Raw genomic sequence first — 14,457 nt, forward strand, 5'->3', positions numbered from 1 at the left:
CATCTTTTAAAAAGGCTCCCCAGTCTCTCTCGAACTGAGAACGAATGATAAATTGACTCCTGCACGGAAAGATTCAATGGTTCATTGAAAGACGGATAGCTTGGGTGTGAAACAGTTTAAGATGTTTCCTGGAGACGCTATAATATCCTGTTATAAACACAAGCTTTGTTTAAAAAAAAATCTATAAATGGGAGGATACTTAATAATTTTTCCTTTGTAAATGTTGAAACTGCCAACCATTTGCATATTTTAAAACAGCAGTTAAGCATTGGGGATGGATGGTGGAATAAATAGACTTTCCCTCCTCCCAGTCAAAAGATAAATTGCACGCCCCAGTGAGTTTAAAGAACCCTTTTGACAGGGCGAGTGTATATTCCTGGACTGCCCCAGATGTCGGTGATTCCCTGCTGATGCTCTCTGTGCAAGCAGGAGCTAGGTGGAGATCCCCCTGCAGCCTGTGTAGCAGTTTTTGTTTTGGGATCGAATTCAGACACACACACACACACACGAGCAGTCACAGTCTACAGGAGTCAAAAATCAGCCAAGGGTAGTCAGAGAGAGAGAGAGAGGAGAGCGAAAACAACAGGAGACAAAATGCACCAAGACTCCCACTACAGCGAGTGAAGGAAGCGTTGGACTGGGGCAAGTCTGCAGAAAACAACACGTAGTCTCTCTCCTGGCATTGGCGGAGGGGGAAAAAGTGAAGGAAGGCACTTGAAGGAAGGAAAAAGATGTTGAAGTGAGACGGATAACCAGTGGCACCTGGGGGAAGGAGAGACCCTCCTGTCTGCAAATCGAAGGACTCAGGAGAAAGGCAAAACAGATTAGCAATAAGCAAGATTATGCATATTAATTAAAAGAAAGGGGGGCAGAAAGCCTGTTGCTTTCCATGTTAATTCGACCGCCTTTTCAGACCTAAAGCTGCTTCGCTGTTTCCAAAGGGGGGGTTGAGAGTTGTGCACTGTGCAGGTAAGTGATTAGCATCTCGTTTTATTTTCCTCTCTCCTTTATTGTGTGTGTGTGTGTGTGGGGGGGGGGGTTACAGACAGCATTTTCGGACTGTCTGCTCCTGTACCCCTGGCTTTGCTGCTGTACTTTTCAGGCAGATGGACGGTGTTGCTGTCTCGTCTCAATCGCAATGAATGGGCCATTCATTCATTCACCCCCCCCCCCGCCCCCGGGGAGGTGAGAATGATACTTTAGTGAGATGGGGTTTCACCGCCCCCCCCCCCCCCTCTGCTTCGCCTAAAAGCAGTGGCTGCTGCCGGAGCAAATGCTCCTCAATTGTTCTGCTCCTTCATTGAGATTTTTTTCCATGGACCCAAATCCACAACTTAACAGAAATGACTGAGAAACGCGCGACCTCTAGAGGAGAACGCCAGCTGTGCGAGAGTCGGGACCTTTTCATTGTTTTATATTTTTTTCAACTCCTTCTGAAGATTGTGCGTTTATGTTTTGATCCTGGCGCCAGCCCTCGCTCTTTCTCACATCGTGGTCACGTCTCAAAATTGCAGGCAAAGGATTGCTTTCTTACATGGAGCAATTGCTCTGTAGGAGGGTCAATCGGAACCTGACGCCCTCCCAATCTCCTCCCCCCTCCTCCCCTCCCCTCCTCTCCCACCCCCATCCCCCTCCACCCCTCCCACCCCATCCCCTCCTCTCCCACACCATTCCCTCTCACCCCATCCCCTGTCCCCTCCCACCCTCATCCCTTCCCCTCCTCTCCCCTCCCACCCCATCCGCTCCCCTCCCACCCTCATCTCCTCCCCTCCCATCCCCATCCCCCTCCACCCCTCCCACCCCATCCCCTCTACACTCCCACCCCCATCCCCTCTCCCCTCCCACCCTCATCCCCTCCCCTCCCATCCTCTCCCCTCCCACCCCATCCCCCTCCACCCCTCCCACCCCATCCCCTCCTCTCCCACCCCATCCCCTCCTCTCCCACCCCATCCCCTCTACACTCCCACCCCCATCCCCTCTCCCCTCACACCCTCATCCCTACCCCTCCTCTCCCCTCCCACCCTCATCCCCTCCTCTCCCCTCCCATCCTCTCTCATCCCCTCCTCCCCTCCCACCCCCATCCCTTCCTCTCCCCTCCCACCCCCATCCCCTCCCCTCCTCTCCCACCCCATCCCCTCTCATCCCATCCCCTCCTCCCCTCCCACCCCCATCCCTTCCTCTCCCCTCCCACCCCCATCCCCTCCCCTCCTCTCCCATCCCCTCTCACCCCATCCCCTCCTCCCCTCCCACCCCCTCTCCCCTCCCACCCCCATCCCCTCCCCTCCTCTCCCACCCCATCCCCTCTCACCCCATCCCCTCCTCCCCTCCCACCCCATCCCCTCTCACCCCATCCCCTCCTCCCCTCCCACCCCATCCCCTCTCACCACATCCCCTACTCCCCTCTCACCCCATCCCCATCTCCCCTCCCACCCCATCCCCTCCCCTCCCACCCCATCCCCTCCTCTCCCCTCCCACCCCATCCCCTCCCACCCCATCCCTTCCTCCCCTCCCACCCCATCCCCTCCCCTCCTCTCCCCTCCCACCCCATCCCCTCCTCTCCCCTCCCCTCCTACCCCCATCCCCTACTCCCCTCCAACCCCCATCCCCTACTCCCCTCCAACCCCCATCCCCTCCCCTCCTCTCCCCTCCCACCCCATCCCCTCCTCCGCTCCTCTCCCCATCAACCGACTGGCAGACTGACTGGTGCGACTTAAAAGAGGCCATTCAGCCCATCGTGGCCGCAATGGCCCCAGGAAAGACCCAATCAGTCCCACTCCCCCTTGCTCTTTCCCCCAATTCTTTCCCACTTCAAAGTACTTACCCAATTCCCAACGTTTGTTTTACCTTGAAAGGCGACGGAATCCCAACCACCCCCACTTTTGAAAAGGAACGTTTTGCTCATGGGGGGCGGACAAAATAAAATCTTTGTTCGCCCTTAGCATGTTTGAACTATTCTGGCCATTTGTGATGTGAGATACAAGGGGGACGGGACGGACATGCACCCCCTCCTCCACCCCCTCCCCCTCAATCCTTACGCTGTACTGACCTGAGATTAGGTCATTCCTGCATGACTCTGATGGTCAGATTTGCTAAACTCTGCTTACAACACACACTGGAAATGTAACCAGCATAAACCAGAGGGTTCAATTGTATGATCCCTGAGATGACAACAATTCTGGTTATTTCTTTGTCTTTGTTCGTTCCTGGGATGTGGGTGTCACTGGTGAGGCTGGTATTTCTTCATCCTTGGTTACTCTTGAGCAAGTGGCGGTGAGACTCCAGTCCTGAACCACCGCAGTCCATGTGGTGTAGGTGCCCCCACAATGCTGTTAGGGAGGGATGTTGATTGAGGTTTGGAGGGCATAGGGGGAGCTCCCTATGCCCTTCAGGTGGTGCCATGGGATGTTTTATTCACCACCAAGACAAGGAGAGACACCCTCATCCATGGGGAAGAGGGGAGCCTAATTAATATAAAACTGTACAAGTCAAACTCAACTAGATATACCTAGTCACAACCTTTAACTGGGAACGAGGTGGAAGAAAATTCTCAGACGAAATTAGCTCACTTTAAAAGCTGTACCATGAATGATTTACTCACTACATAATGTAACCTGACACCCCTATTTACAGATGATCATTGATTTTATGCTAGTCATTCCCAACAACTACTCCTGGAGTTATTTAGAGCAACTGGGGAAAGCTGGCAATGTATCCTGCAATAATTTCCAGCCGTGCTCGATAATCATGGTCTTAAAATATTTGCTCACAAAAAGCAAACCCAAGTGGGAAAAGGAAGTGTTTGATTTTGGCTGACAGCCAGCACTGTGCAACCTGATTAATCACAGAAGCCCGTGTTTTACTGAAGACTATCTGATCAGAAATGGCTGGACAGAAATTTGCCAAAATCTTGAAAGAATTGGTCTGATGAAGCAGGGCTGAGATTAAGCTCTGTCTTGCCTTGGCCAGTATAAGACTTGACCCATTATAGAATCAACACAGTCTTCTTTGTGCCCATATAGAAAGGAAGGGTATCCATTAGAATCATTCCTTTGACAAGTTGGATTGAAAAACAAATTAGAGGAGTATTTTTTAAAAAACTGACTTTCTCCATCAAAAGCAGCATCAGATATGAACCGACTGAACTTCTAATTCAGGCATTTTGAGTGACAATCCTAAATAATGGGTCACTATGTTTTTTTAAAAATTGAACAATTGGTAACAAAATCATTGGTGCACTCTCTGCAATTAAAATAACACTCCAATCAATGTAAAATGATTGTAAAAGAGCAAAAGAACTATTTTGACATTTTATTATCTGGACCTGAAGTGTAAGTGTTACTCATGCTACAGCCCATGAGTCATTGCCAGCCTGCATTGCAGACCTTCACCCCGGGTCCCTAATGGACCTCCTGTACCTCTTGCTGGATGTGGGATGCTGCTGCTAGCAGGAAAGAGATGAGGGATATAGGGAGATAAAGAAAAAGAGAGAGGGGAAGATGGGGATATTCCTGGAGAAGAGATAGAGACTGGATTCTCACACGCAAAACAGGAACTCAGGGTTTATAGAAATGAACATGCATTTTTTTAAAAAGGTTCTTGGCTTATGGGCGGCACAATAGCACAGTGGTTAGCATTGTTGCTTCACAGCGCTAGGGTCCCAGGTTCGATTTATGGCTTGGGTCACTGTCTGTGCGGAGTTTGCACGTTCTCCCCGTGTCTGTCTGGGTTTTCTCCGGGTGCTCCGGTTTCCTCCCACAAGCCCTGAAAGACGTGCTGTTGGGTGAATTGGACATTCTGAATTCTCCCTCTGTGTACCCGAACAGGTGCCGGTGTGTGGCAACTAGGGGATTTTCACAGTAACTTCACTGCAGTGTTAATGTAAGCCTACCTGTGACAATAATAAAGATTAAAATTTAAAAAAAAATATTATTAAGAATGTTTCTTAGGGAAACACATGAATAGAAGGTTAGTGAATAGTTCTATTAGTAGATTTATCAATACCTTGTTTTTATTCATTCTTGGGGTGTGATAGTTATTGGCAGCATTTATTGCCAATCCCGAATTGATTTTGAATAGGTGGTCATGAGCCACCTACAGCTGAGTGACTTGTTTCGCACAGGAGTCCGGTTCGCAGTACATTTTGTCATCCACGTTGGTGTGTGTGAGGGATGTGCGGGTGGATGCAGACCAGTTAGAAGGCCTACTTCGGTTTTCCAACACAGCATCCCAGCTCTCAACATAATTTATAGGCCCACTAAAGCTAACCCACCCCTTTTCACTCCACGGCCCCTCGATTGTCTGCACCACCCCATGCCACCTCTTACACCCTCACAACCTTGCTTGCCACCCCACATCCCCCTTGCCACCCAATATTGCCCATACCACTGTACGCCCCCTCAGAGCCCCTGTTCTACCTCAGGCTACATCCATGCTGCCCCCATGCTTCCCGTACCGGCCTCCCCGAACAGGCGCCCGAATGTGGCGACTAGGGGCTTTTCACAGTAACTTCATTGAAGCCTACTTGTGACAATAAGAGATTATTACTATTATTATTACAAATTCTCCATCATTATTTCCCCGGTATCCACTATGCACACTCTTCATGAGCTATGCAAAAGCATTGGGAATTATTTTAAAATCATGAAACAAAATGGGCAGCACTGTGACACAGTGGTTAGCACTGCTGACTCACGGCGCCGAGGGCCCAGGTTTAATCCTGACCCCGGGTCACTATCTGTGTGGAGTTTGCTCATTCTCCCCGTGTCTGCGTGGGTCTCACCCCCACAACCCAAAGATGTGCAGGGTAGGTGAATTGGCCACGCTAAATTGCCCCCTTAATTGCAAAAAATTGGGTACTCTAAATTTATTGAAGAAAAAAAAATCACAAAAAAAATAAACTTCTAACAACCTAATAAAACCAATTATTCAAGCACACTATCACTGATGCTGGAAAGAATAATGTATTCCAGTGTAAAAAAAAATCGGAATCCTTTAAATGTCTATTAGGTTTGCAAACAAGCAAGAAACCACATCAAAGACATATTCGGTTAAAAATGTTAAGCATTCTTGGATCAATAGACCACCTGCTGAGTTGCAATCATTATTAGGTTTTGAAACCCAGCCCAGCTTTCAAGCATAATGGCTACATAACAAAATGGCTGCCATACTAAAAGCATCCAACTACATTGCCTCAATCTGACAGAACAGAATGGTGTCCTAATTCCATGTCAAAGCAGGGTGACTGTCAGTCAATGGAGGGGAGCAGGTGCAGATTATTTTCCCCCTTTAAAAAGCAGACATCTTTTTTCCAGCCAGAGCCATCAGTTGATTAAAATCACAGTACAAAACATGATAGCATGGGCTGATATGTCACTTAAAAAAACACATTTCAAAATATTTTACACCTTAATTTTTGAAATGTTCCAAACTTCTTGGGCAGAATTGAATGCCCTCCCCCATGGCAAGTTTGGCAGCAGGGGGCATTTAATCAGGCGGGAAGGTGGCAAGTGGGGCCCTGCTGACTTCCAGCCTCCACCCCGATTAAGTTTGTGCTGGAATGGCCTGAGAACGCCTTCCTGTCCCGCTGTCCACAGAGGCACTTAATTAAGCAATTAATACTGACTTAAGGGCCCATCCTGATGCCACTGGTATTAACTCAGTAGCGGGTGAGTGGCTTTTGATGTGGGTTTGCTTGCGGGTTCCCGGTAGGCTGTCCTCATTCAAAGACACTCAGTGCCTGATTGACGGACCCATCATCAGCAAGTGGGGATGTTGTTGAGAACCTCTTCCTGCCCTTGCTGTTGACTGCCCTCCCTACTCCCCTGTGACCATCACCATGCGAACCCCTCCTGCATTCGCTTACTCGTGGCTTGGGATTCAGCGACAACCCTCAGTCTTGGGAGCAGCCACCAGCTGCCCGCTGGCACTGTCGTTCAATTGAGCTGCAGGCCTTTGATTGCCCGACAGCTCCTGGTGGGCATGACCTCGGCCCGTGGGGGTCTATGATCCCGGGGAAAGCCCCACCAGTGTCCAGTTAAGTGTCCATGTGGGCAAGACTCGCATCACCTCCATTAAATACCTCTGCAGAGGTGTACCCTGTGGTCAGAACCTCTTTTTTTTTTTAGGGCTTCTAAAAACTCGCACCACCACATGAAAATTGTGTGGGGCCTTTGCAGCGGGTTTGATCGCTGTTTGGACAGGTGGAAATAGATCCTTGACAGGGCATCCTGTTGGAGAAGGCACTTAGTGAACCAGCTAACAGAATATGCTCTTGTTTACTGACACAATGCTGGAGCTAGATGGTGGTGAAGGGGGAATGATTCATCGCTACAGAAAACTGTGGACGGTTGAGGGTTTAAAATCCACTGTCACGATCATGACAGGGATGCATTTGACTCCTTGGACTTTACTGTTCCCTGTATTGTGGGTGGGGTAGAAGACACAGTGAGGAGAGTCTAACCAGGAATGATTGGAGGTTGGGATGGAAAATGTCAAGGCAATGACACACTTGCCAGATGAGGCAGCCATTAGAGTGAACTGAAGGATCTAGGATGGGCTTTTATAAACTGGGGAATAAGTGCTTTGGCAGAAGAACAATGCCAGACAGTTTGCGGATCGAGATGCATTGTATAAATCAGTAAAAAACCGAGTTATGAGGATAGATTGCAGAGGTTAGGAGTGTTTCCCTTGGAGAAAGGAAGGCCGAAAAAACAAGGGATAGAGGCTTTCAAGAGGATCCGTTCCCGCTCAAGAGCATCAAGAACGAGAGGGCGCATATTCAAAATGGCAAACAAAGTAAAAGTAATGTGAGTAAAAATGTTTTCATCTAGAGAGTAGTTGGAGTCTGGGAACGAACTTCCTGAGCGGGTGGTTTGATCGAGCTGGATTGCTATCTAAAAAATAATGTACATGATTGCGGGGATGGGTCAGGGAAGTGGGTCTAGGTAGAATACTCTTTCAGAGAGGCAGTGCAGACTCGATGGGCCGAATGGCCTGCTGCAATGTAAAGATTCTGCTTCTGAGAAGCCAATTTTCTTGTGGTCCCCACGAAGGGGACTCCAGCTCGGACGAGGTGTGCGTGCGTGCGTGTGCGCGTGCTGCATACCGGCCCTTCCCAGCCTGCGAAAAGGCCACATGGAAATGACGTGGAATTGGAAACGTAGCGGAAGGTTTTTCCTCACAGATGAAAAATAATGACATGCTGCTTTCCACACTCCAATTCCTGCTTCCCCCAGGCGGTGAAAAGCTGGCCCATATTGGCATTAATGTGGGCATCTGGATTACTAGTCCAATGACAGAACTAATATGCTACTGTACCACCCCCACAAGCCCACACAAAAACAATGATAATATACCAAGGACGTCAGTTAAGGATCACCTTGAAGAAATGGTCATTGGTGAGGAGCGAAGTTGACAATAATCCTTCAATTGATGATGTGTTGCCAAGAGGTCGAGGTGTCTGACTGCTTTGTCAACACCTTCCTTGTCCATTATAACGTCCCAAAGCTGAAAACCTGATCAAACCTTCAATTGCAAAGGCAGTCTGGCTGGACTCTCTCCAGGTTATATTCTCGGCATAGATTCCGCAAGCACCAGTAAACGCCTGAGTGGAACTGGGACGACAGAAATAAATTGCCACCCTCTGGCGTACTCAGAAGCAGGACGGCAGGAGATTCAAACTTATTGGGTCTTAACCATGCATGGATATTGCTGAGGTTGAAAAAAAATGATACTCTTAAACATTGGATTGGATTGGATTTGTGTATTGTCACGTGTACCGGGGTACAGTGAAAAGTATTTTTCTGCGAGCAACTCAACAGATCATTAAATACATGGGAAGAAAAGGGAAGAAAAGAAAATACATAATAGGGCAACACAACATATACAATGTAATTACATAAGCACTGGCATCGGATGAAGCATACAGGGTGTAGTGTTAATGAAGTCAGTCCATAAGAGGGTCATTTAGGAGTCTGGTGACAATGGGGAAGAAGCTGTTTTTGAGTCTGTTCGTGCGTGTTCTCAGACTTCTGGATCTCCTGCCCGATGGAAGAAGTTGGAAGAGTGAGTAAGCCGGGTGGGAGGGATCTTTGATTATGCTGTCCGCTTTCCCCAGGCAGCGGGAGGTGTAGATGGAGTCAATGGATGGGAGGCAGGTTCGTGTGATGGACTGGGCGGTGTTCACGACTCTCTGAAGTTTCTTGCGGTCCTGGGCCGAGCAGTTGCCATACCAGGCTGTGATGCAGCCCTGATAGGATGCTTTTTATGGTGCATCTGTAAAAGCTGGTAAGGGTTAATGTGGACATGCCGAATTTCCTTAGTTTTGGAGATGTGCACCCCTAGGAATTTGAAACTGATAATCATCTCCACCTCGGCCCTGTTGGATGCTGACAGGTGTGTGTACAGTACTTTGCTTCCTGAAGTCAATGACCAGCTCTTTAGTTTTGCTGGCCTTGAGGGAGAGATTGTTGTCGCTACACCACTCCACTAGGTTCTCTATCTCCCGCCTGTATTCTGACTCGTTGTTATTCGAGACCCGGCCCACTATGGTCGTATCGCCAGCAAACTTGTAGATAGAGTTGGGACCAAGTTTTGCCATGCAGTCGTGTGTGTACAGGGAGTAGAGTAGGGGGGCTAAGTACGCAGCCTTGCGGGGCCCCGGTGTTGAGGACTATTGTGGAGGAGGTGTTGTTGTTCATTCTTACTGATTATGGTCTGTTGGTCAGAAAATCGAGGATCCAGTTGCAGAGTGGGGAGTCAAGTCCTAGGTTTTGGAGCTTTGATATGAGCTTGGCTGGGATTATGGTGTTGAAGGCGGAGCTGGAGTCAATAAATAGGAGTCTGATGTAGGAGTCCTTGTTTTCAAGATGCTCTAGGGTTGAGTGTAGAGCCAGGGAAATGGCGTCTGATGTGGACCGGTTGCAGCGGTATGCGAATTGCAGTCGATCTAGGCGTTCTGGGAGTATGGAGGTGATGCGCTTCATGATCAACCTCTCGAAGCACTTCATTACGACTGAAGTCAGGGCCACTGGACGGTAGTCATTGAGGCACGTTGCCTGGTTCTTCTTTGGTGCCGGTATGATGGTGGTCTTCTTAAAGCAGGTGGGGACCTCGGAGTGGAGTAGGGACAGGTTAAAGATGTCCGCAAATACCTCTGCCAGCTGGTCCGCGCAGGCTCTGAATGCACGACCAGGGATCCCATCCGGGCCCGTCGCCTTCCGGGGGTTCACTTTCAGGAAGGCCAATCTGACTTCGGAAGCTGTGATGGTGGGTATGGGTGAATTATGGGCTGCTGTGGCACTCGCCAGTAGATTGTTGGTTACCTGCTCGAACCGAGCATAGAATGCATTGAGTTCATCGGGGAGGGGTGCACTGGTGCCAGAGATACTGTTCGACTTCGCTTTGTAGCCCGTTATGTTGTTTAGTCCTTGCCACAACCGCCAAGAGTCTGTGACTCTAGCTTGGTTTGATATTCTCTCTTGGCATCTCGGATGGCTTTGCGGAGGTCGTACCTGGATTTCTTGTATAGGTCAGGATCGTCTGCCTTGAACGCCTCAGATCTGTGCTTCAGGGAGTCAATCTCGCGATTGAGCCATGGTTTCCGGTTGGGGAACGTACGTACCGCTTTCTTTGGCACGCAGTCGTCCACACATTTGCTGATGAAGTCTGTGACGGTGGTGGCATACTAATTTAAGTTGGTCACTGAGTTCTTAAATATAGACCAGTCCACTGTCTCTAAGCAGTCACGTAAGAGCTCTTCTGTCTCCTCGGACCAGCACTGCACAACCTCCTTAGCTGGATTCTCCCGCTTAAGTTCCTGCTTGTATGCCGGGAGAAGGAGCACCGTCTTATGGTCTGATTTCCCAAAGTGCGGTCGGGGGATGGAACGGTAGGCGCCCTTGATTTTTGAGTAGCAGTGGTCAAGAGAGTTGTCGCCCCTGGTGGGACAGGAGATGCGCTGGTGGAATTTTGGCAGTACACTCTTGAGGTTGGCCTTGTTGAAGTCTCCGGCCACGATGAACAAGGCCTCCGGGTGTTCTGTTTCGTAGTTGTTAATAACTGTGTATAGTTCGTCCAGCGCCTTCCTCGTTTCTGCCTGGGGTGGGATGTAGACCGCTGTGATAATGGCTGAAGTGAACATCCAGTGACAGTGGCGAATGCCACAAAATTAAGGCTGATCAATGAGTCAAAATAATAGTCTGAATAATCAATGGGTTTGTGCACTTTTATACCCAGCTCATAGCTGGGTATGTTAGTGTAAAAAGAGAGCTAACTTTATTATGGTTGAAAGATGCAGTGAGAATGTGTTCATAACAGGATGCATTTAATGGTCTACCACACCAGTTCAGTCAAGTTGTCAACAAATCACCTAGAAGGTCACCTAAAGCGAGTGGCCCTGTTTTTCAGAGTCCACAATAATGTCAAAGCCAAACATGTGATTTTGAAATTGGTAAACATATGAAAACTAAATTGTGGGAAGAGCGGTGACTTGAGGTTAGAGAGGAAGATGGCATTAGTTGAGGAGAGAATGTCTTTCTCAAGAGCAGCTTGGATCTCTTTGAAATGTTGACATTGAAAGGAACATAGGGTCAGGAGTAGGCCATTCAGCCCGTCAAGCCTGCTTCACCATTAGAACAGAACATAAAATTCCTACAGTGCAGAAGGAGGCCATTCGGCCCATTGAGTCTGCATCAACCCTCCGAAATAGCCCCCTTTCTAGGCCCACTCCCCTGCATTATTCCCCGCAACTCCATCTAACCTGCACGTATTTGGACACTAAGCGGCAATTTAGCATGGCCAATGTACCTTACCTGCACATCTTTGGGCTGTGGGAGCTGGAGGAAACCCACGCAGGCACGGGGAGCACGTGTAAACTCCACACAGACAGTCACCCAAGGCCGGAATTGAACCCAGGTCCCTGGCGCTGTGAGGAAGCAGTGTTATCCACTGTGCCACAGAGATTGATAGATTGGTTGGACTCAGGAACAAACTTCCTGAAAGGGCGGCATTGGTTCGATCGAGGTATTCAAAAAGGAATTGGATCGCAATCTGAAAAGAAAGGAAGAATGAGTAAGATTATGAGGATAAGGCAGGGGAGTGGGATTGGGTAGAATGCTCATTCAGTGAGCCAGAGCGGACTTGGTGGACTGAATGGCCTCCTTCTGCACTTTAAAGATTCTGTGATTCAGTGATTGAGCTTCCTCAGCCCTCTGGGGTAGAGATGTGCGAAGATTAACCACCCTCCGATTGAAGAAATTCCTCCTCACCTCAACCTCAAATGGCCTTGTTCTGAAAATGTGTTCTCTGACTCACCAGCCAGGGGAAACGTCCTACGTACTGCGACCCCCATAGGATTTTTCTACGTTTCAATGAAATCATCTCTCATTCCTTGAAACTCTAGAAAATACAGGCCCGGCTTCCTCAATCTCTCCTCAGGAGAGTTGTGTTTTTGTGTAGCAGCCTGAAGGATAATCAAAATAGGGGCAATATGATCAGGACGGCACGGTAGCACAGTGGTCAGCACTGTTGCTTCACAGCACCAGGGACCCAGGTTCGATTCCCAGTTTGGATCACTGTCTGTGCGGAGTCTGCCCGTTCTTCCCGTGTCTGCGTGGGTTTCCTCCGGGTGCTCCGGTTTCCTCACACAAGTCCCGGAAGACGTGCTAGTTAGGTGAATTGGACATTCTGAATTCTCCCTCAGTGTACCCGAACAGGTGCCGGAGTGGGCGACTAGTGTACCTTCACAGTAAATTCATTGCAGCATTAATGGAAGCCTACTTGTGACACTAATAAAGATTGTTACACTGGCTGTTAGCCTATTTTCACCTCTGCTGATAGGTTCTTGGCCTGTTCCTGACCAGTGGTGGAAGAGAAAACCAAAAGCATTGGGTTTGCTGCTTAGCACAGTTGTAGCAAGCCGTTTTGTTATTGCCTATTTTTTCAAATGTATCGACTAAAAAGTTGAAATGAATTGTGTCTGTAAGTGTGAGTGTGTGTGTGTGTCATGAAGATCTATTTCAATATGTGGCTCTGGGCCTGGATTCTCCATTGCCCCAGTTGCGTGTTTCTCTGGTACACCGTTTGCTGATGGCGGATGTCTCTACTCCCGCCGCTTGTCAATGGGATTTCCGATTGAAGCCACCCCACGCTGCCGGGGACAGGCGTGCGTTGACAGCGGGAACAAAGAATCCCGACGGCCGAGCAATTCCGGCCCTGATGTCTCATGCATGACTTTCTCCTGTGATAACCTTTGTGGAAAGCACATGGCTGGGGAATGGATAATCAATGTAACTCTATTGACTGGCCTTTTAAACAAATAAGTATTTTTAATTTGTGATAAATGTAGGGCCAGTTGAATGCACTGACTGAAATGTTTTGCACTTTCTCAGCAAAGGGCAATTATTCCTGCAAAGCGTTCCTGTGTGTTCGTTAACCTTTACTTGAAAGGTCAACCCCCCGACTCCAGAGAGCACCTAATAAATCACTCAAATTATCCTTCGACACCTTTGATGGCTTTCATGTAAGGCGTGATAAATATGTATTTACAAATTCAAAATCTGGCTGCTGGGACAAAGCCAAACTCATTAAGATTTAATTTCTCTTTGTTTCTGGTGCTTGAACACGGAAATAGGTGGGGCCCCCCTCGCTCAGCTCAAGGAGTTTGAGTCCCTGTGGGAAATAGTTAATGCCACACCGAGCAGTCTGTTCCCATGGATTTTCGTGACTAATCCAAGACGTCTCTTGGGCATTGCCGGAAAGTTGTGCCCCCCCCCCCCCCCCCCCCCCCCCGAATGAACAAAAAGTAAGATTACATTGTGATCGTGTTTTGTTTTTGGGAGGTGGTAAGTCAATCATTCACTTTTCACCATTCACGTTGCAAAGTTCTAGAAAGTATTTCGGGCACAAAAGCAGGACGGTTCGTCCAACTGGTCCATGCTGGTGTTTACATTCCACATGCCCTTCCTCCTCTTCATCTGACCCTTCTATTCCTTTCACCTTCATTTGCTTATATATCCAGCTCCACTTAAATACCTGTCCCTCGCACCTGCTGACTCAGGCAGAAGTGTAGAAAGCAACAGCTGTTAGTAGAAAGCCAAGAACACATCCCAAGGCTTTAAACCCCTTGGATCTTTTGATCTCGAGGCTTTATTCACTGTCAGAGGAAAAGCTTTTAGTACGCTATAATTGAACCTAACCACAATATTTATAAACATGTCGGATTTGAGCGCTTTCATTTCCTCTTTTTACCAGCAAAAAGCACTTAACTTCTTTTGAGTGATCAGGAGCTGTCCATCATGGCTAGATGTTTACAGCAGGGTACTTGAGATGTATTCAAGCATGAAGGGAAATGAACATAAACAATCCAGACACCTGACTGTCTGGAAGCTAGACTTTGTCAATTGCAGGTGTAAGGGACAGGTAAGTGAAAAATCAGTGATTTTATACTGTTTCTACCTG

General features: G+C 48.4%; 1 protein-coding gene across 3 annotated transcripts in view; it reads left to right on the forward strand.

The window, feature by feature from the left end:
- The first annotated feature begins 391 nt into the window (after positions 1-391).
- Positions 392-14,457, forward strand: part of lrrc3ca (leucine rich repeat containing 3Ca) — a 65,077-nt gene continuing 51,011 nt past the window's right edge. For all 3 annotated transcript variants that reach the window (XM_072487393.1, XM_072487395.1, XM_072487396.1), the window contains exon 1: positions 392-969. The gene's annotated coding sequence lies outside the window, so the exon portion shown is untranslated. The remainder of the gene's footprint in view (positions 970-14,457) is intronic.

Source organism: Scyliorhinus torazame, chromosome 21, assembly GCF_047496885.1.
Source record: "Scyliorhinus torazame isolate Kashiwa2021f chromosome 21, sScyTor2.1, whole genome shotgun sequence".
NCBI classification, from domain to species: Eukaryota; Metazoa; Chordata; class Chondrichthyes; order Carcharhiniformes; family Scyliorhinidae; genus Scyliorhinus; species Scyliorhinus torazame.